The following is a 23,565-nucleotide window of genomic DNA, read 5'->3' on the forward strand; positions in this document are numbered from 1 at the left end:
TGGGTTGGTCCATCAAATACTTCAAACTCTTATGGTCCGTGTATATCGTACATCGAACCCCATACAAGTAGTGGCGCCAAATCTTGAGAGCGAACACTACTGCCCCCAATTCTAAGTCATGCGTGGGATATCTCGCCTCATGAGGCTTCAGCTGCCTCGATGCATAAGCTATCACATGACCCCTCTGCATCAACACTGCACCCAATCCCGAAATCGATGCGTCGCAATATACCACGAAATCTTCCATCCCTTCTGGGAGAGCTAATACCGGGGCTTCGCACAATCTCTGGCGAAGTGTCTCAAAGGAGATCTGCTGCTCGGGCCCCCATGAGAACGTAACACCCTTCCGGGTCAATCTGGTGAGTGGCACTGCGATCTTGGAGAAATCCTTGATAAATCTCCGATAATACCCTGCCAACCCAAGGAAACTTCTGATTTCAGAGGGTGACTTCGGCACCTCCCAACTCATCACCGCCTCAACCTTGGCCGGGTCGACCAATATCCCTTTTTGATTAACCACATGTCCTAGAAACTGGACCTCCCGCAACCAGAATTCACATTTGGAGAACTTTGCATAAAGTTTCTCCGACCTCAATACCTCAAGGACCTCCCTCAAATGCTCCTCATGCTGCTCTCTCGATCTCGAATACACCAGAATGTCGTCTATAAATACGATCACCGACCGATCCAACATCGGTCTGCATACCCTGTTCATGAGATCCATGAACACAGCCGGGGCATTGGTGAGTCCAAAAGGCATCACCACAAACTCATAATGCCCATATCGCGTCCTAAACGCTGTCTTCTGAACATCCTCATCCCGTACTCTCACCTGATGGTAACCCGACCTCAGATCGATATTGGAAAACCAAGATGCTCCCTGCAACTGATCGAATAAATCATCGATTCTCGGCAACGGGTAACGGTTCTTGACCGTTAGCTTGTTCAACTCCCGGTAATCAATGCACATCCGGTGTGAACCATCCTTCTTCTTGACGAACAAAATAGGTGCTCCCCATGGCGAACTGCTCGGCCGAATGAATCCCTTTCCCAGCAACTCCTGGAGTTGCGAAGACAACTCTTGCATCTCTGGAGGTGCAAGACGATAGGGCACTTTAGCAATAGGCGCTGCCCCCGGCACCAGATCAATACTAAACTCCACTTGCCTCACCGGCGGTACTCCCGACAACTCCTCGGGAAAGACATCTGAAAATTCGCGCACCACCGGAACTTCCTCGACTGACTTCGGTTTCTCGGAAACCTCCCGCGTATCCATCACATACGCCACAAAACCTTTACAGCCCTGCTGTAGACACTGCCTCGCCCTAGCGGCCGAACAAAAAGCTGATCCCGAACGGGTACCCTCGCCGTACACCGAAAGAACTCCACCTCTAGGGTCTCGTATAGTCACCAACTGACGCTCACAGTCGATGACAACGCCGAACTGGCTCAGCCAGTCCATGCCCACGATGACACAGACATCCCCCATCGCGATAGGAATCAGATCAATCGGGAATCCAACCCCGAAAATCTCTAGTACACATCCCCGAAGAACCTCCGTAGCACAAATCAGCTTCTCGTCAGCTATAGAGACTCTCAAAGGTCGACTCAACGACTTACGACTAACGCCAATATGCTGACTAAAGGCTAAGGACACAAAGGACCTACTCGCACCCGAGTCAAATAACACTAAGGCAGGCACAGAGTTCACAAGGAAGGTACCTACGCGCATAATAATATAAGCATAACATATCGACATTAAAATAAATACATGAATTACAACATACCTGCCACAACATCGGGCGCAGCGCGGACCTCCTCCGCAGTCAGCTGAAAGGCTCTCCCACGAGCCCTCGGGGCCTCGACCTTCACCGGTCGAGTCTCAGTAGTCCTGGCAACAGGTGCAGATCCCTGACGAAGCTGAGGGCACTCGGCCTTCCGATGGCCGGTCTGGTTGCAATGAAAGCAAACCATAAATCCCTTGGGACACTCCCTAGCAATGTGTCCCTCCTTGCCACACTTGTAGCAAGCACCGGCTCGACACGCCCCATCATGACCCTTACCGCACTTTACGCAAGTGCGGTTCTTCGAACCTCCCGTCCTCGAATCGGCGGACTTGATCCGCTTGGCTGCCGGCTGAGACTGAGCCGGTCGCCGGTCTGCCTGCTGAGACTCGGCCTCCTCCCTGGCCTGAGTCTCTAACTCGATCTCACGCTTCCTGGCATTCGCCTGAAGCTCAGTAAAAGTATGGTAAGTGGAGTTTGACACAAACTCCCGGATCTCCCTCCTCAGAACGCCCAAGTACCGGCTCATCCGAGCCTGCTCTGTGGCCACTAGCTCGGGGCAAAACATCGCCCTCTCGTGGAACTTCCGCGTGATCGCCGCCACCGAATCAGTACCCTGCTTGAGGGCTAAGAACTCCTGAACCAATCGTTCCCGCTCCACCGGGTGAACATACTCATCCCTGAACATGGTAGTGAACCCCTCCCATGTCACTGCCGCAGTCTCTGCTAAAGTGAAGTTCGCTGTCACGAACTTCCACCAGTCCTTGGCTCCCAGACGGAGCTGGTTCAAAGCGAACCGTACCCTCAGGTGCTCCGGGCATGAGCAAGTGTAGAAGCACCCCTCTATATCTGCGATCCACCTCATCGCAGCAATCGGATCCTGCGTCCCATCGAACTTTGGTGGCTTCGTGTTGCTGAACTCTCGGAACAGCAATGAATCACCCCCCTGTGGCCTAGCAGCGGCCACAGCTGCGGTAGCTGCAGCGGTTGCAGCCTCAGTCAATGCGGCGTACCGCTCGTCAAACGTCTCCATAAGGGTGGTCTTGATAGACCCAAACATCTCCGGGATCTCAGCCCGGATCGCCGCCGCCACCTCCTCCTGAATCATCTGACAAATAGCCTCGTCACTCACACCGCTCGTACTCGCCCCGTGCCGCGGTCTAACCATGATATCTCTGAAATACAACATAAAACTATCAGAGATTCTACCGAGTATAATCGTACTCGACACGCAACCCTACTCAGTCCCAGATATCCAGGGATTCTTACTTGGGCCTCCCACTGACCCGGTGTCCTCGGTAGTACGGGCCCAATACCACCGACCACACCGCATCAATGTTCATCCCAAGTCCTCCTCCCCAAACTCCAGATAGTGAGTACTCTACTTCTGATAGGCTCTATCTACCCGCATACTAGCAAAGCATCACATATAGGCAACTTCCCTAGACTAAGGCATCACAAATCAGGCCACTCTAGTCCTATCATGAATACCTAGTCTTCTAGCATGCATAACAATTCATATCATATAATATTGTAAGGTATTTTGGGGATCTTTTACCGTTCGGGCGCTGACTGATCGTACACACTGCTTCTTTCTTGCTTACCACAAAACCATTTACAAAAGTTTATGCCTTTATTTGAAAAGTTTCCTCAAATCCTCGGTTTGAGTTCAGTTAACCCCGAAGGTGCACCCGAATCCCTCAAACCAAGGCTCTGATACCAATTGTAACAACTCAAATTTTTCAAACAAAATTTTCATTTTTAAAACATAATATTTTCCATTAGTACAAGGCATAAATAGTTTAATTATTCGGTCAATACAATTATTCAAACTCCCAAGATCCTAAGACAATCTTCAGTGTGTATCGATCATGCCGGCGCCTTCCCACGGTCCTCGCTAGTACCTGAAATACATACATACACAACAACTGTAAGCATAATTGCTTAGTGAGTTCCCCAATATACACTTACACACATACGCCTTTCCAGGCCATGACCTTCTGGTCCTCATTACAACGCCTTCCGGCCCATAACATAATCGCCTTCCGGCCCATAACATATTGCCTTCCGGCCCACATATCATACATAGTACATATAACACTTAACTCACCACATATAGCATACATATCCATATCACACTTAACTTACCACTTATAGCATACATATCCATATAACACTTGACTTACCACTTATAGCATATAAACATAATACATAACATACTTGACCTTCCGGTCACACAGTCAAACCCTTCCGGGTGGAGTATAGTGAGAAAACTCACCTCGTAAGTGCTGAAAGCTAGCAACTCCTGAAATCACTCGCGCACAAACCAACGAGCTACAATCCTCCTATAACATTACATAACTCATTAACACTCATATCAGCTAAGTGTGACTATCCCTAAGAAATCAGACTTAGGTCAACTCTGGTCAACGGTCAACGGTCAACTCGACTGGACTCGGCGAGTACCATGGCGACTCGGCGAGTCTAGTCGTCCTCACAGATTCCTGAATATTCCCTTTCCACTCGTCGAGTATACCTCTCGACTCGACGAGGTCCTCGTGGAAGAATCGCGGGGCCACCCCGACTCCACTCGCCGAGTCTGATGAACAACTCGGCGAGTCCCTGCACATCTTCAAGCTACTCACCGAGTCTGAAGAACAACTCGGCGAGTCCATGCCATGCAGACGAGTAACTGCTTCCTGGGATAGGTCTCGTCCCGAAGTACACCTGCATGGGACCTTCTGGACCTCTAAAGGTCCTAATACAAGACTATAATCGTGAGGTAACAAGGCATTACTTCATCAAATCACTAAATGGGTTCTATAAACCCTAATTTCATAAATACATCAAAATAACAGAGCAAACACGAATTCTTACCTGGATGATGTGTTCTCTGTATTCCCAATCCTCAGAATGTGACCCCCTTGCTGCTCTTTTAGCCAATCCTCCCTCTTCCTTGCACACCCACTCTTCTATAACCAACAATGGCTTAAGATCCTTGCTACTGCTGCACTTAATCGATTTAGGGTTCTTCTTAGAAGGCAAAAACGAACAATGACGGCCAATGAACCCCTTTTATATGTCCCAACCCTGAACGGTTAGGGTTTCTGCTGAACAGCGTCGACTCGCCGAGTCCATATCTGGACTCGTCGAGTCCAGTCGCGGACCCGCGACCAAGTCCGCGATCCTATTCGGCGAGTCTAGGCTCCAACTCGCCGAGTCCCCTTTTAAATCACCCCAAAAACATAATTTTAATAATACCTGAGATTCCGGGCTGTTACAACATTTTGACCTAAGGCATAAGGATTCCAATCCAAAACCTCCATTGATTCCCGAAAAGCTCAGGCATGGGACATTCTGGACTTCCAAGGGTCCCAATACAGGGTTCCAATTGCTTGGGGGACTAAGGTAACACTCAATCTAGCCACAAAAGGGTTCAATAAACCCTAAATCCATATACACATCAACATAGAAGAATGCAACTCGAAATATTACCTGAATAACGTGCTCTGTGTCCCCAAATCCTCAGAATGTGGCTTCTCTTGTTGTTCCCTTAACCAAGCCTCCTCCTCCTTGCAAAATAACACTTCCAAGATCAATAATGGTCTTCTACCTTGCTCCAGATGCTCACAATCAAATTAGGGTTTCTCTCAGAGGACTAGGGTGAACAATGACGGCCATAAGGCCCCTTATATATGTCCCAAACCTGGACAGTTAGGGTTTCGCTAAACAGCGCGGACTCGCCGAGTCCATATCCGGACTCGTCGAGTCCAGTCGCGAACCCACGACCAGATCTGCGATCCTACTCGGTGAGTCTGAGCTCCAACTCGCCGAGTCCCCTCTTAAAACACCCAAAATCATAAATATAACAATACCTGGAATTCCGGGCTGTTACAACTCTCCCCCACTAGGACTAGACTTCGCCCTCGAAGTCTCATTCTGAAAATAGCTCCGGATGCTGCTCCCGCATCTCACGCTCCGGCTCCCAGGTCATTTCCGATCCCTTCCGGTGCTGCCACTGAACTAACACCAAAGGTATCTCTTTATTCCTCAGAACCTTGATCTTCTGATCTCTGATGGCCACTGGTCTCTCGGCATAATTCAGGCTCGCATCCACCTGAATGTCCTCTAATGGAATCACTGCCGACTCATCGGCTATACACTTTCTCAATTGCGACACATGAAAAGTGTCGTGGATCTGTCTCAATTCCGTTGGCAACTCCAAACGGTAGGCTACCCGGCCTACCCTTGCAATCACACAAAAGGCCCAATATACCGGGGCCCCAACTTGCCCCTCTTCCTGAATCGAATCACTCCTTTCCAAGGAGAGACCTTCAGGAGTACGAAGTCGCCGACCTGAAATTCAAGCTCGGACCGACGTCTGTCTGCATAACTTTTCTGTCGGCTCTGGGCGGTCAATAACCTCTGTCTAACCTGCTAAATCTGCTCTGTCTTCTGAAGCACGATCTCTGTACTGCCCATCGCTCTCTGTCCCACCTCTCCCCAGCAAATGGGGGTCCGACACCTCCTACCATACAACAGCTCAAAGGGTGGCATACCAATGCTCGAATGATGGCTGTTGTTGTAGGAAAACTCTGCCAAGGGTAAATACGCATCCCAACTACCCCCGAAATCTAACACACACGCTCGAAGCATGTCCTCCAGCGTCTGAATTGTTCGCTCGCTCTGACCGTCTGTCTGGGGATGGTATGCGGTACTAAAATGCAATTTAGTACCCAGCTCCTCATGGAATTTCTTCCAGAATCTGGAAGTGAAGCGCACATCACGGTCTGAAACAATCGAGATCGGCACTCCATGCCGAGATACCACTTCTCTCACATATATCTCTGCCAACTTCTCCGCTGAAGAACTCTCACTGATGGCAAGGAAGTGAGCGCTCTTCGTCAACCTATCCACAATCACCCAAATTGCATCGTCTCCTCTGGCAATCCTTGGCAATTTGGTGATGAAATCCATAGTGATCTGTTCCCACTTCCACTCGGGAACCTCCAATGGCTGCAACTTGCCATGCGGTCTCTGGTGCTCGGCCTTAACCCTACGGCAGGTCAAGCACCTCTCAACGAACCATGCGACGTCCCTCTTCATACAGGGCCACCAATACTCTTTCCTCAAATCCAAATACATCTTTGTAGCCCCGGGATGGATCGAGAATTTCGATCGATGAGCCTCTTCCATCAAAGCAATACGCGTACCACCCACGAACGGTACCCAAATCCGACCCTGAAACGTCATAAGCCCTCGTCCATCCGTAACGAACTCTGAAACCAAACCAACGACCCGTTCTCTCTTCTGCATATCTGGTCGCACAGCCTCGGCCTGTGCCCCACGAATAGCATCCAATACTGGAGCTATCACAGTCAATCTCAAACATACATCTCGCAGTGGAGTGCTCTCTGCCCTGCGGCTCAATGCATCGGCTACCACATTAGCCTTTCCTGGGTGGTACAGGATCTCACAATCATAATCCTTGACCACATCCAACCACCTCCTCTGACGCATATTTAGGTTGGGCTGATCCATCAAATACTTCAAGCTCTTATGGTCCGTGTATATCGTGCATCGGACCCCATACAAGTAGTGATGCCAAATCTTGAGAGCGAACACTACTGCCCCCAACTCTAAATCATGCGTGGGATATCTCGTCTCGTGAGGCTTCAGCTGCCTCGACGCATAAGCTATCACATGACCCCTCTGCATCAACACTGCACCCAGCCCCGAAATCGATGCATCGCAATATACTACAAAATCCTCCATCCCTTCCGGGAGAGCTAATACCGGGGCTTCGCACAACCTTTGGCGAAGTGTCTCAAAGGAGGTCTGCTGCTCGGGTCCCCATGAGAATGCAACACCCTTCCGGGTCAATCTGGTGAGCGGCACTGCGATCTTGGAGAAATCCTTAATAAATCTCCGATAATACCCTGCCAACCCAAGGAAGCTCCTGATCTCAGAGGGTGACTTCAGCACCTCCCAACTCATCACCGCCTCAACCTTGGCCGGATCGACCAATATCCCTTCCTGATTAACAACATGTCCTAGGAATTGGACCTCCCGCAAACAGAAGTCACACTTGGAGAACTTTTCATAAAGCTTCTCCGATCTCAAAACCCCAAGGACCTCCGTCAAATGTTCCTCATGCTGCTCTCTAGATCTCGAATACACTAGAATATCATCGATAAATACAATCACTGACCGATCCAACATCGGCCTGCATACCCTGTTCATGAGATCCATGAACACAGCCGGGGCATTGGTGAGCCCGAAAGGCATCACCACAAACTCATAATGCCCATATCGCGTCCTAAACGCTGTCTTCTGGACGTCCTCATCCCGCACTCTCACCTGATGGTACCCCGACCTCAGATCGATCTTGGAAAACCAAGATGCTCCCTGCAACTGATCGAATAAATCATCGATCCTCGGTAACGGGTAACGGTTCTTGACCGTCAACTTGTTCAACTCCCGGTAATCAATGCACATCCGGTGTGAACCATCCTTCTTCTTGACGAACAGAATAGGTGCTCCCCACGGCGAGCTGCTCGGCCGAATGAATCCCTTCCCCAGCAACTCCTGAAGTTGCGAGGACAACTCTTGCATCTCTGGAGGTGGAAGGCGATAAGGCACCTTAGCGATAGGCGCGGCCCCCGGAACCAGATCGATACCAAACTCTACTTGCCTCACAGGAGGTACTCCCGGCAGCTCCTTGGGGAAAACATCTGGAAACTCACGCACCACTGGGACCTCCTCCACTGATCTCGGTCTCTCGGAGACCTCCCGCGTATCCATCACATACGCCACAAAACCCTTACAGCCCTGCTGTAGACACTGCCTCGCCCTAGCGGCCGAACAAAAAGCTGATCCCGAACGGGTACCCTCGCCGTACACCGAAAGAACTCCCCCACTAGGGTCTCGTATAGTCACCAGCTGACGCTCACAATCGATGACGGTGCTGATTCGGCTCAACCAGTTCATGCCCACAATGACACAGACATCACCCATCGCAATAGGAATCAGATCAATCGGAAACTCAACCCCGAAAATCTCTAACACACATCCCCGGAAAACCTCCGTGGCACAAATCACTCTCTCGTCAGCTATAGAAACTCTTAGAGGCCGACTCAACAACTCACGACTAACGCTGATATGCTGACTAAAAGCCAAAGATACAAAGGACCTACTCGCACCCGAGTCAAATAATACTAAAGCAGGCACAGAGTTCACAAGGAAAGTACCTATGCATATCATAACATAAGCATAACATCTCGACATCAAAATAACTACATGAAATAAAGCATACCTGCCACAACATCGGGCGCGGCACGGACCTCCTCCGCAGTCAGCTGAAAGGCTCTCCCACGAGCCCTCGGGGCCTCGACCTTCACCGGTCGAGTCTCAGTAGCCCTGGCAGTAGGTGCAGATCCCTGAAGAAGCTGAGGGCACTCGGCCTTCCGATGGCCTGTCTGGTTGCAATGAAAGCAAACCATAAACCCCTTGGGGCAATCCCTAGCGATGTGCCCCTCCTTGCCACACTTGTAGCAAGCACCAGATCGACATGTCCCCTCATGACCCTTGCCGCACTTTCCACAAGTGCGGCCCTTCGGACCTCCCGTCCTCGAATCAGTGGACTTAGTCCGCTTGGCTGCCGGCTGAGACTAAGCCGGCCGCCGGTCCACCCGCTGAGACTCGGCCTCCTCCATGGCTTGGGTCTCCAACTCGATCTCGCGCTTCTTGGCATTCGCCTGAAGCTCAGCAAAGGTATGATAGGTGGAGTTTGACACAAACTCCCGGATATCCCTCCTCAAAACACCCAAGTACCGGCTCATCCGAGCCTACTCTGTGGACACCAGCTCGGGGCAGAACATCGCCCTCTCATGAAACTTCCGCGTGATCACCGCAACTGAATCAGTACCCTGCTTGAGGGTCAAGAATTCCTGAACCAATCGTTCCTTCTCCACCGGGGGAACGTACTCGTCTCTGAACATAGAGGTAAACCCCTCCCATGTCACTGCTGAAATCTCTGCCAAAGTGAAGTTCGCCGTCACAAACTTCCACCAATCCTTCGCTCCCAGACGGAGCTGGTTCAAAGCGAACCGTACCCTCAGATGCTCCGGACATGAACAAGTGTAGAAGCACCCTTCAATATCAGCGATCCACCTCATCGCAGCAATCGGATCCTGCGTCCCATCAAACTCAGGTGGCTTCGTGTTGCTGAACTCCCGAAACAGCAACGAGTCACCCCCCTGTGGCCTGGCAGCGGCCACAGCTGCGGTAGCTGCAGTGGCTGCAGCCTCGGTCAATGCGGCGTACCGCTCATCAAAAGTCTCCATCAAGGTGGTCTTAATAGACCCAAACATCTCCGGAATCTCAGCCCGTATCGCTGCAGCCACCTCCTCATGAATCATCTGACGAATCTCCTCGTCACTCACACCGCTCGTACTCGCTCCGTGGCGTGGTCTAACCATGATGTCTCTGAAATACAACATAAAACTATCAGAGACTCCATCGAGTATAATCGCACTCGATGACGCAACCCTACTTAGTCTCCGATATCCAGGGATTCTTACTTGGGTCTCTCACTGACCCGGTGTCTTCGGTAGTACGGGCCTAATACTATCGACCACACCGCATCAGCGTTCATCCCAAATCTTCCTCCCCAAACCCCGGATAGTGAGTACTCTACTTTTGATATGCACTATCTATCTGCACGCTATCAAAGCATTTCATATCGGCAAACTTCCCTAGGCTAAGGCATCACAAATCAGGCCACTCTAGTCCTATCATGAATACCTAGTCTTCTAGCATGCATAATAGTTCACATCATATCTTATCTCTTAACATAACATTGTAAGGTATTTTGGGGACCTTTACCGTTCGGGAACTGACTGATCGTACACACTGCTTCTTTCTTGTTTACCACAAAATCATTTACAAAAGTTTATGCCTTTATTTTAAAAGTTTTCCTCAAATCCTCGGTTTGAGTTTAGTTACGCCCGAAGGTGCACCCGAATCCCTCAAACCAAGGCTCTGATACCAATTTGTAACAACGTAAATTTTCAAACAAATTTTTCATTTCAAAATAAAGTATTTTCATTCAAAACATGGCATGAACATTCCAAGTGTCATGTCAAAATACAAATCATATGAATCCCAAGATCACAAAACATCTATCAGTGTGTACAGATCACACCGGCGCCTTCCCACGGTCCTCGCTAGTACCTAAAACACATACATAACAACTGTAAGCATAATTGCTTAGTGAGTTCCCCAAAATACAACTTACGCACATACGCCTTTCCAGGCCCTGACCTTCCGGTCCATGTGTCTCAGGGGACTTCCGTCCCTGCTGGGTAAACCTTCCGGTCCTACCCACGCCAACCTTACGGTCCAGATTACACGCCTTCCGGCCCATAACATAATGCCTTCCGGCCCACATAAACACACATAGCACGCATAACAATTATCTTATCACATATAGCACATATATCACATATCATATCCGACCTTCCGGTCACACAGTCAAACCCTTCCGGGTACGGTATAGTGAGAAGGTATAGTGAGAAGACTCACCTCGTGAATATCGAAAGCTAGAAATCCCGAAGTCACTCGTGCTCGATCCGCCGAGCTACAATCTCCCTATAACATCATACATCTCTTATTAACACTTTTATCTTCTAAGTTTGACCATTCCTAAGAAGTCAAACATATGTCAACTCTGGTCAACGGTCAACGGTCAACTTTGACCGGACTCAGCGAGTGCTAGGGCGACTCGGCGAGTCTAGACGTCCTCACGATTTCTCTAAGATCCCCTTTCTACGCGTCGAGTATCCCCCCTTGACTCGACGAGTTCCTCCTGGAAGAATCGAGGGGCCACCCCGACTCAACTCGTCGAGTCTGAAGAACAACTCGGCGAGTCCCAATTGATCTTCAAGCTACTCGCCGAGTCTGTTCATCGGACTCGGCGAGTCCATGCCATGCAACCGCTCAAACTGCTTTTTAAGGTCAGATCTGCTCCGACCATTCATAGGTCTGGCCTTCCTAGACTGGTTCATCACGTAAAGTCCTCATTTCGATGCTCATAATACACCCCATGACTCATAATTTACATTTTGACCTAAGGCATAAGGATTCCAATCCAAAACCTCCATTGATTCCCGAAAAGCTCAGGCATGGGACATTTTGGACTTCCAAGGGTCCCAATACAGGGTTCCAATTGCTTGGGGGACTAAGGTAACACTCAATCTAGCCACAAAAGGGTTCAATAAACCCTAAATCCATATACACATCAACATAGAAGAATGCAACTCGAAATATTACCCGAATAACGTGCTCTGTGTCCCCAAATCCTCAGAATGTGGCTTCTCTTGTTGTTCCCTTAACCAAGCCTCCTCCTCCTTGAAAAATAACACTTCCAAGATCAATAATGGTCTTCTACCTTGCTCCAGATGCTCACAATCGAATTAGGGTTTCTCTAAGATGACTAGGGTGAACAATGACGGCCATAAGGCCCCTTATATACGTCCCAAACCTGGACAGTTTAGGTTTCACTAAACAGCGCGGACTCGCCGAGTCCATATCCGGACTCGTCGAGTCCAGTCGCGAACCCGCGACCAGATCCGCGATCCTACTCGGCGAGTTTGAGCTCCAACTCGCCGAGTCCCCTCTTAAAACACCCAAAATCATAAATATAACAATACCTGGAATTCCGGACTGTTACACTCTACAGCCAATCTTGGACTTCAAAATAACAACACCACCTTTTCAAGCTTCACCACTCTTCAAAATACTCAAATCCAGGTTCCTCAAGTTCAACCTCATACAGTCCGTGAAAACATACCATACATCATACCTAACATGCAACAAACTCAAATCCCTCAAACCATATCTCAAGCTGGTTCTAGTGTTAGTCCTTCCACAGATGTTTTAATTCAATCTCATGAAATTGGTTCCCAAAGCTCATATGCAAAAGAAAAGGAGGAAAATATGGCTTTGGCTACTGGGTTGGTGAACTGCTACAATGCCTTTGTTGCTGGAGAGCTCTCTCCACAACTTTCATTCACTGATCTTGATCAAATTCATCCTGAAGATGTGGAAGAGATGGATATTACTTGGCAAATGGCAATGGCAGTATTCAGGGCTAAACAATTCTCAAAAAAGACTGGAAAGAACAATTGGGGTGTAAATTCAGACAAAAAGATGGGTTTTAGCAAAGGAAATTTACGTTGTTATAATTGTCATGAACCAGGACACTTTGCAAGGGAATGTCCAAAACCAAATCAGCGAGAAAACTCCGAAAGAACCATGGTGCCAGTAACGTACATTCACAGCAACAATAGAGGATCATCTTCAAACAATCAGTCTGCAAACATGGCAATGGTAGCTCAATCGTTCAACTGGGAAGATCAAGTTCAGGCCTTAAACATTTCGGAACCTGAAAAGGAAAATCTTGCTCAAGTCAAGGATGCAAGTAAAGAAATGGAAGCAGATCCAGAGGAGGAGATGATGAATTTGCAATTTGCATTCATGGTTCAGACCACTCCTGAACCAGTCAAATATGAGGTTAGTGAATTCGGTTGTTCTCAATCTTGTATTAAAATTGTTAAGTTTTTGAGAGATCAAATTGAAATAATCAAAAGAGAGAACGAGGACTTGAAATATGAGGGATATACTCTTAGAAAAAATCAAAAGCCCTTAAAAACTCAATTAGAAAACAAAACAAAAGATTTTAAAAAATTGCAAGAGGATTACAGCAACAAATGTGAGAACTATGGTCATCTCAAAAGAAAACTTGCTGCTATAACCATGGAACTTGACACATTGAAAAATTGTTTTGAAAAAGCTGAATTTAATTTCAAAAAGTACGATGGGTCAAGTGAAAAGATTGAAAAATTAATCGAAGGACAATCACACTGGAGAGATATCACTCATGGTAATCAAATAAAAGTTTGATTAGGTTATAAGAGTGTCCCTCCTCCCTTCAATCACAATTATACTGCTATTCCCTTGTCTCAAGAAGAAATTGACAAAGAACCTTTCATGGTGTATGGAAAGCCAGCTTCTGAGCAGGAAATACAGTCTAATTATGAGACTTTGCATACTAATGTTTTTGCTTCAAGTGCAGATATATCAATAGTCCAGGAGGAGCATGTTGCTGAAACTTTTGAGTCAAATAATGTTGTGATTGATTCTGGTGTTAATTACAGTCATGAGTCTGTGTCAAAATCAAACACGAATGTTTTTGTGTCGGGCGGTATTTTATTTCAGTCTAAAAATGATTCTAATAGTGTTGTTTCTGATCAAACTGCTAAACCTGATTTACATGTCTTTGCATCTAACACATCTGTTACTAAATTCTATGATGGATCTTGCAAGTGTAAATGTGTTAGAAATGGAAAAGCAAAGAACAACACTAACAACAGCAGTGCCAAAGCTTCTGATAACAAACAAATTTGTTTTAACCGTGGCACTGCTGGACACATTGCAAGAAACTGCATGAACCGGATGTTTGTATCTCATACAACAAAAAGAGGGGAGAATGAATTTCGGGGACGATCTTTGACTAGAAAATTATCAAAACTCATTCTAGAAATGGAGATTTGAATACAACATTAAACAAAAAATTCAAAAGATTTCAAAAGAATAAACAGGTTTTTTGCAAAAACAACAGAAGTTTGCCAAAGTCAACTCAGGCCAAGCCTAAGTCGAATTTGTCAAAGAGCAGGACAGGATTTTCTAACTCTTCAAATAAGAGATCCACCGGTTCAAAGCAAACTCACAAATTTTTGAAACCTAACCTTCAATGGATTCCAAAATCTTTTTCAGATCAATCTCCATTACTCTCCAATTCAAAAGTAAAGAAAGAATCAAATGAAAAACTTGTAAAAGGAAAGAGTCAATGCAGGATTATGATGTCCTGGGTTCCCAAAACTAAATAATTCCATTCATCGTGTAGGGACAGTTGCGGACAAATGTCGCCAGACCTTGGTATGTCGACAGCGGCTGCTCCCGGCACATGACTGGAGACATATCCCAATTGCACGACATTCAAACTTTTAATGGGCGATATGTTTCTTTTGTGGGCGGAGAGGGTGGAAAAATTACTCAAAGAGGAACTGTGTCCAATGGAGTGTTGAAATTTGAGAATGTTAACTTTGCTCCTGAACTGAAGCACAGCTTGCTAAGTGTATCCCAGATATGCGACAAGGGCTACTCTACTCATTTCACAGATAAGGAATGTCTGATCTTAAAACCTGGCATTATTATCCCTGACGATTGGATTCTTGTAAGATCTAAACGGGATGGAAATGCCTACACTATAGACATGAATAGCAATTTCCCTGATGATGTCATGTGTCTCTTCTCCAAAGCTTCTGAACAAAATGCAATGTTGTGGCATAGTCGTCTCGGTCATGCGAATGCAAAGAACCTGAATCGGCTTGCGAAGAACGAATTGGTTCGTGGGCTACCCATCAAATATTTCATTACTTTTGAGAAATGTGTTTCGTGTGCCCAGGGAAAACATCATCGAAAACCACACTTTCCAAAGCAAATAAACTCCATAAGTCATGTGCTCGAGTTATTGCATATGGATTTATTTGGTCCGGTTAATGTTTTGAGCATCAATCGCAACTCTTTCTGCCTCGTTGTGATAGATGATTACTCTCGTTTCACTTGGGTTTTCTTTTTGTCTAACAAAGCTGAAATTCCTAACCTTATCAAAAGATTCATTGTGATGATCGAAAATCAGACTAACAATCAAGTGAAAGCGCTGCGTACTGATAATGGAACAGAGTTCAAGAACGCTGTTCTTGATCATTTTTGCGCTGAGAAAGGGATTGTGCATCAATTCAGTTCTATTTGAACACCTCAACAAAACGGGGTTGCCGAACGTCAGAATCGAACTCTAAAAGATACTGCAAGGACGATGCTCTGTGATTCCAAGCTTCCTGTATTCTTCTGGGCAGAGGCGATTAACACTGCGTGTTATGTTCAAAATCATGTGCTAATCAACAAAGCCAGAATGAAAACGCCGTATGAGATTTTATTTGGACACAAGCCATCTGTCAGCCATTTCCGAGTATTTGGCTACCCTTGCACCCTTCTCCACTTAAAATCCAATCCCAAATTCAATGCCAAAGCCGATGACTGTTACTTTGTTGGATATGCTGCTCGAACTGCATACAGGGTTTACAATAAGAAGACTAAACAGATTGTAGAATCATTTGATGTTCGTTGGCTTGAAGAAAATGAGACAGATGCTAGAGTGGGTCCTGAATGGTTGTTTGACTACACATCTCTTTTCAAATCATTCAATGGTCTTCAGATAATCAAGAAGGATCTACTTCCAATTCGAAGATTCCTAGTGAAGACGAAGAAGATGAAGTTGTTTATCGACCTCCATTGATTTCCACTAATCCTCCCTCGGTACCCCTACTCATTTTGAATCTTCTGAATCTCCTCAACAACCTTCTCCTGATGCCATTGCTACTCCCTTAACTCCAATGGAAAAAGAGTTCATGAATCACGAGACTTCCGCTGTAACTTCAACTTTGATGGAACTTCTTTTTCCAGAAAATATTGCAGAAGAGTTTGTAGCGGATTCTTCTAACGAACCTTGTTCATCCTCTACAGACCATACAGCAAATGATGGAGCGGTTAACATTCATAATCTTCCTGTTTCGGTCAATGATATTAGTTATCAGATCCCTTCACGCATTCAGTGAGATCATCCAATAGAGAACGTCATTGGCCAGTTAGGCGACGGGGTTCAAACGAGAAGTAAAAGTGGGGATGTAAATACATGTCTTTACTCTTGCTTCATATCTCAAATAGAACCTAAATTTGTCGAAATGGCTCTGAATGAGCCCAGCTGGGTTGAAGCCATGCATGATGAATTAAATGAATTTGAGAAACTTAGAGTCTGGAAATTGGTGGAACTACCAAAAGGAAACAAATTTGTTGATACTCGTTGGGTATTTCGAAATAAACAAGACGATTCAGGTGTCATTGTGCGCAACAAGGCAAGATTGGTTGTTCGAGGGTTTCGACAGGTTGAGGGTCTTGACTATACAGTAGTTTATGCTCCGGTTGCTCGTTTGGAAGCCATTCGTATCTTCCTTGCTTATGCTTCCTACATGAACTTTACTGTATACCAAATGGACATCAAGACGGCTTTCTTGTACGGCAAAGTCAAGGAGGAGATTTACGTTGACCAACCACCGGGTTTTGTTCATTCATCTCTTCCAAACCATGTTTACAAGTTAGACAAAGCTTTGTATGGATTGCATCAAGCTCCTCGAGCTTGGTATGCTACTCTTACTCAGCATTTGCTCAATCACGGCTATTCCCGAGGCACCATTGATCAAACCTTATTTCTCAAGCATGTTGGTCCAGATCAAATTCTCGTTCAAATTTATGTGGACGCCATTATTTTTGGGTCGACAAGCCAGCAACTTTGCAAGGAGTTTGAAGTGGTGATGAAGAAGCGCTTTGAGATGAGTTCACTTAGGGAAATGACCATGTTTTTTGGGCTTCAGGTCCAACAATCTTCAACCGGAATCCTTATTCATCAAGCAAAATATGTGGAAGATGCACTGGAGAAGTTCGGGTTTCAAGACACAAAACCTGCTCTTACGCCCATGGCGGAATGACCTCTTCTGACTCCTGATCTTGAGGATGAATCCGTAGATCAAACTCATTATCGATCAATGATCGGATCACTCATGTATCTTGCTGCTAGTCACCCAGACGTCATGTTTGCGGTCTATCAGTGTGCTCGCTACCAGGCTAATCCTAAACTCTCTCATTTAATTGTTGTTAAAAGGATTTGTCAGTATCTCAAAGGGTGCCCAAAACTGGGTCTTTGGTATCCAAAAAATCCCGAATTTGATCTCTATGCTTTTGCAGACAGCAATTATGGCGGGTGTGAGCTTGATAGAAAATCGACTTCAGGAGGATGCCAATTTCTGGGAGATAGATTGGTGTCATGGCAATGCAAGAAGCAGCACACAGTCTCAACCTCAACAGCAGAAGCAGAATATGTTGCTGCATCTGCTTGTTGTTCTCAAGTCATTTGGATCCAACATCAATTGTTGGACTACAGTTTGAATTTTCAAGAAACCCCTATTTTTTGTGACAATGAGGCTGCGATTCAAATTGCAAAAAACCCGGTCTTGCACTCAAAAACCAAGCACATCGACATCAAATTGCAAAAAACCCGGTCTTGCGAGAATGTTATGAACGTTTGCTTATTCGGCTAGAACAGGTCCGCTCTGATAATAATGTAGCAGATCTGTTCACCAAGCCTTTTAACAAAGCTCGATTCGATGTGCTGGTTAATTTTCTAAAAATGATTCGTTTTGAGGATAAATTTTTTTTTTTAAAAATAAATTTGTGCATTTCATTTCTTTTATGCACAAATTTAGGGGGAGAAAAACCAAAAACATTAAAAAAAAGAGAGAAAATCCAAAAACATTAAAAAAATTAGAAAAACCAAAAACATTAAAAAAAAAGGAAAATCCAAAATATTAGAAAATAAAATTATGCTGGTTATACATTGTGTTTGAGGGACATAATTGGGGAAGTGATATGATAAAATGATAACAGGCAACCTGAGTCTGCGTAACGTACCCGAAGTTGAAGGGTCTATGCTCTGGTTTGATGTGTCAGTAGGCACGAAAGATTCTAAATGGACATGACTAGGCAGAATTGAACTTAGGAAATCAAATGACTTGACAAATCTTGACCTAGATAGTTCCGTTTAGCCTGACAATACGACGCTCGGATAGGTTGAGCAGGGAGATATATATGGGAATCTACTCGTCACATTAATTGAACCCGTACTTGGAACCGTGGTTTAACTTTTCCTCGATGTGCGGATTCTGCCCTTAATTCCAGTTGGATGGGGCGACTGGTAAATTCCGATAAATTAGGTCTATAGAATATCATTTTCTTTCTTTCCCTCTGTTAGTCATATGTTTTCTCCTTTGCGCAATCTCTAATCCGACCTGGTACACAACATATGCAAGTCTATTTCTTTGCAAGCTATATATATATATATATATATATATATATATATATATATATATATATATATATATAAATGTGTGAAATGTGTGAAAAACTTCTTATCTGTTAGCCATATGCTGTCTCCTTTGCGTGATTTCTAATCCGACCTGGTACACAGCATATGCAACCTTCTTATTCTCAACCCCTCTGAAGAATTCTGTATCTCTTCTCTCTCTGAATGGTTGTCTGCTCACCCGGTGTAAGGAGTACTCTGGAAGTTCTTGATGGTTGGGTCATATTAGGAAGCGGGAAACACGTTCTAGTACACTTAAAAATTGAACACATACAGATTGTCTATAGATCTCGCTGCTCAATTTAGGTGGACAACAATATCCCTGGTTGTCGTCAGCTAATGGTCCTTAAGATATAGTATCTAGAAACTTAGGATCAGATATAATTATCTAGGAACTTAGGATCACATTGTCTTGTCGCTTATAGTATGTCCTATTTTTGTCACAATTTTTCGTGTTTAAGTGGACCACAATACCGACAATCGACCAGACAAAGATGTGAATATGAAAGGTACCGACAAGCGGATAATGGTCGTCTAAAAACTTTGATCCCTAATCCTCAACAGATTAAAGGAATTTATAAAGGTTTAAATTGATTCTTGTCTATTAATAATTTTTTTAAATTTTATTTTATTTTATTTTATTTTTTATTGTTTATTATTAAATCTTTGAAATTAAAAATCTATTAATCCTCAAAACAATTCCTTTTAAGAAAATTGTGTGCGAAAAGGGGTGTTGGAATAAATGTTTAAAAGGCAAGGGGGAGAATGTGTAAATTTTGTGAATATATATAGCGTGTGTGCGGTGAGGCTTTTTCACCGTCATTTACTGTTGCCTCAACCGCACACACATATTTTCTCTCAATCTTTTGAAAATTTCCATCAAATTTCAGTGAAAACAATCTCGTACTTGGTAATTCTTATGAACGCGGCTGAATTTTTCATCATTTTTCAAAAATTTCTCTATTGTTTCCTGTTAGTTTTTCATAAAACATGTTTGTTTGGGTAACCGCACACTATGTATGCGGCCGCACACGTGAGTGTGCGGCTGACCGTGTGCGGCCGCACACATGAGTGTGTGGCTGACCGTGTGCTACCCCACAAGCATGTGCGGCTGACCGTGTGCGGCTGCATGATTTTGTGAATGTGCGGCTGAACATTTTCTTGTTGCCCTAATGTTTCATGTGTTGACTTTCAGATTAAAATGGGAGACCAGGAATTTGCTAAAGCGCATAATTCTGCAATTTTTCTTGAAGACCCTCCTGTAGCCCACAGTGACATGAAATTCATTGTGGATGGATTGAAGAAATCATGTTTGGTTCATGCCCTAACAACAAGTCCTGCTATCTACCAGAGTTTGATCAAAGAATTTTGGAGAAATGCTGTCGTAAAGAAAAATGGTCAGGGTGACAAATTTGTTGAAGCAACAATTGAAGAAAAGAAAATTCAAGTAATGGAGAGCATCATAAGAGAATCCCTTCAAATATCGGACAGACCTGAGTATACCCTGGAGATTGATATTCATCAGACTCAGGATGTCTTGGAGCATATGAGCTATGAGGGAACATTTCCCCCTACAATCAAGAAGTTGCTTCCTCCGTGTTGGAAGTATTTGGCTCATGTGTTCGTGAGGTGTATTTCCGGCAGGAGATCTGGAGCTAACGAGATCTCTCTTGCTAACACTGGTGCCATTACAGCATTGGCTGCAGGTTTTGAGTTTAATTTCTCAAAATTCATACTGAATGAAATGATCCTGAATCTTGAAGGGAACAAAAGAGACAAATTCTGGATGTATCCAAGATTTCTGCAAATCATCCTCAACGTGAATCACGCCGAGCTGCAGAGAGGAAATGATGTCTTGGATTTTAAATCCATTGGTCCAAGTGCTTTTGGGCTAATGAAACAGAAGAGAGGCGGGAAATTTGTATTTGAAGGAAAATTCCCATTGATAAAATTTGGAATTTTTAAAGAAGATGATAGAGACGAATCGGAAGAACAATCTATGCCAATGGAAAATGAAGATACTCATCACTCTCCCTCCAAACCTGAAGTGGAGGAGATTCATCACTCCCTTACAACTTGTGTAGCTGATGAACATGATTATCAGAAGGCAAATGATTCAAAATCTTCTCAAGGGGATCATGATGATAATCTTTATGATGATGTAGAATTCTTGAAAGAAATTGACTTTACAGGAATCAATGATGACATCCCAACAAACATAGAATTTGATCTCAATGATGAAGACTTTGATCCTTTTCTCGGTATCACCAGCAGCCATGCAAATAAAGTCAATGAAGTTGTTTCTCTAGCAACCAAGACTAGAGTTGAAGAAGATTCTCTCAAAATTATACTCTCCACCTCAAAGCCCTTGAAGGTCACAACAAGCCAAGGAGATGTGACATCAGAGATTCCTCCCTCTGTGTCACTTGTCTCAACATCAGCTCCAATCATTTTCGACTTATCTGAACCTCAGACTTCCTTAAGAACAAGCCAATCTCTTGAAAGTCTGGAGATTCCCGCTGTAAAAAGTGCTCCTCAAGTTACCTCAACAATCACTGCAACCTTTGCTCTCTCTCCTCCAAAGCAGACTAATGAAGGTCCAAGCACCATGTTCGAGACTGGTGGATCCTCTTATGTTCCAGAATATTCTCCAACTCGACCTTCTCTAGATGAAGCTTCTATCAGACTAGTAAGACATTTGGCTCAATCAAGTCCAACCTCTTCTCGCGGGAAAGGAATATCATTTAATGAGGGTCGGACAGATGATGACAAATTCTCTTCATCTGATCTTCGAGAGGAAGTTGGAGTTCTCCGCCAACAGCTCATTGAAAAATCAATTCAAATGGATCAACTTTCTGCATATATCTTTGAGCTCAGGGCAAAAGATGAAGAAAAGACCAAACAAATCAAAGATTTACAAACGAGTCATGGATCCGTTCTCGCCAGTTATTTTAATCTCAAGAACGTATTGTATGATGCTTTTGGTGAAAAAGTTAAAGCTCTCTTCCAACAGCCTCATGGAGTAGTTGATCCTCCTTCTGCTCAATCACCTCCTGCAACTGATGATCTTCCTGTTGACCCACTTGCTCCAAGAACAACTACCATTGTCGACAGATTTGAAAAAGAACCAGAAGGAAGCAGAGCCAAAATCACAATTAAACAGTGTAAAAGGATTGTGACTGCAAATCAACGCGAAGGACTTCTTTTCATGAAAAATACAAATGAGAATCGCAAAGCAAAAGACCCTGCTCTAACTGTAACAGATTTGAAAAGGAGAAAGTTTGGCGATAAGTATGGTGACAGATCTGGTATCCGTATGTGGGCCTTCGATCAAGAAACGAATTTGTGGGTGGTGAAGTGAAACTCAGGAATATCTGAGTGTTACAAAAGCACCCATGATTTCAATTCTTGGACTAAGACTGATCTAGCAGAATTATCTAGAGTCCCCTTTCACAATCCCTCACAAGATCCAAGTGCATCTAACTTTAAGAGGTTTCTTGATAGGAATGTCAAAGAAAATTTTCCCAGCATGAAGACTGCCAAAGCCCTTTATCGAAAGGATAAAGATGTTCTTGATCCAGAAACAGGCAAACCTAAAAAGATAATCTTATGGCCTGCTACAAAAAAGCAGAAAGAAATTCCAATCCCTCAGCATTTCCAAGAGGGATATCTTGACAGTATGGAATTTTGGGCATACGATGACGAAACTGCAACTACTGCCATCAAATTCAAGGATCAAGACGTGTTTTGAGGCTGATCAATGCAAAAGATCTTCTTTGTTTTCGAGAAAGGGACATCCGGACTCTGGCTCGTCACCAGATAATCTGCAGAAAAGAAGTAATGGAAGTTGCCGCTAAAGAATACACTGCAATGGTAGCTACAATCATAAATGGAAGGTTGTGGATGGGTTCAATGGGGAGATCAGATCTGAGGCAATTTGAGAAGACTGCTGAGGAGCCAAAGGAATGATGACAAGACTATGCTAGTCTCAAACCAAGGGGGAGACTGAAAGAACATAATTTGTGGTTTGAGCTACGCATCCTTTTTTATAGTTAATTGTGTCATTTTGCAGTGTTTTCTTTGTAGTCATGTAATGTGTGCTGCCACACGTGTGTGTGCGGCCGCACACATGTGCTTGGCTGCACACTCTTGTGCTGGTAGGAGGGGTACTATTTATAGCAACTGAGGTGTGTCAGTCTGTACTTTTTTTTCTAGAAGTCAGTGACGTATGTGTGTGTTTTCCCAAGGTGTACCTGACATTTATATGATATAGATGTGTGCATGCTTGATTCATTTTCTTCTTCTTCTCAATCTAAATCTAATTGCAATTAACTTCATTGATTACTAAATTGGATCCTCAATTTCGGGGACTTACAGATCCATAATGATATAAAAGATTGTTTGAAATTAAAACTTTGTGATAAGCATACGAAAGGTCCTATATCTAAAAATAAAAAATGTATTCTTAAAAGGATTGACAAAAATTAAATGGTATTATAATTAGTCACTATTATAATGCAACATGGAAATACGAAAAATATATTAATTCCAGAAGTTATTGGCATTACCGAATGTCGATTCCCTAAACGATAAACCATTATAATATTTTAGTAAAATACTAACAACAAATGTCAAAGCTAGGATACCTATGTTCACTGTTAGAACCTACCACATCTAGGTATCCCA

Source organism: Lactuca sativa, chromosome 4, assembly GCF_002870075.4.
Source record: "Lactuca sativa cultivar Salinas chromosome 4, Lsat_Salinas_v11, whole genome shotgun sequence".
Lineage (NCBI taxonomy): Eukaryota > Viridiplantae > Streptophyta > Magnoliopsida > Asterales > Asteraceae > Lactuca > Lactuca sativa.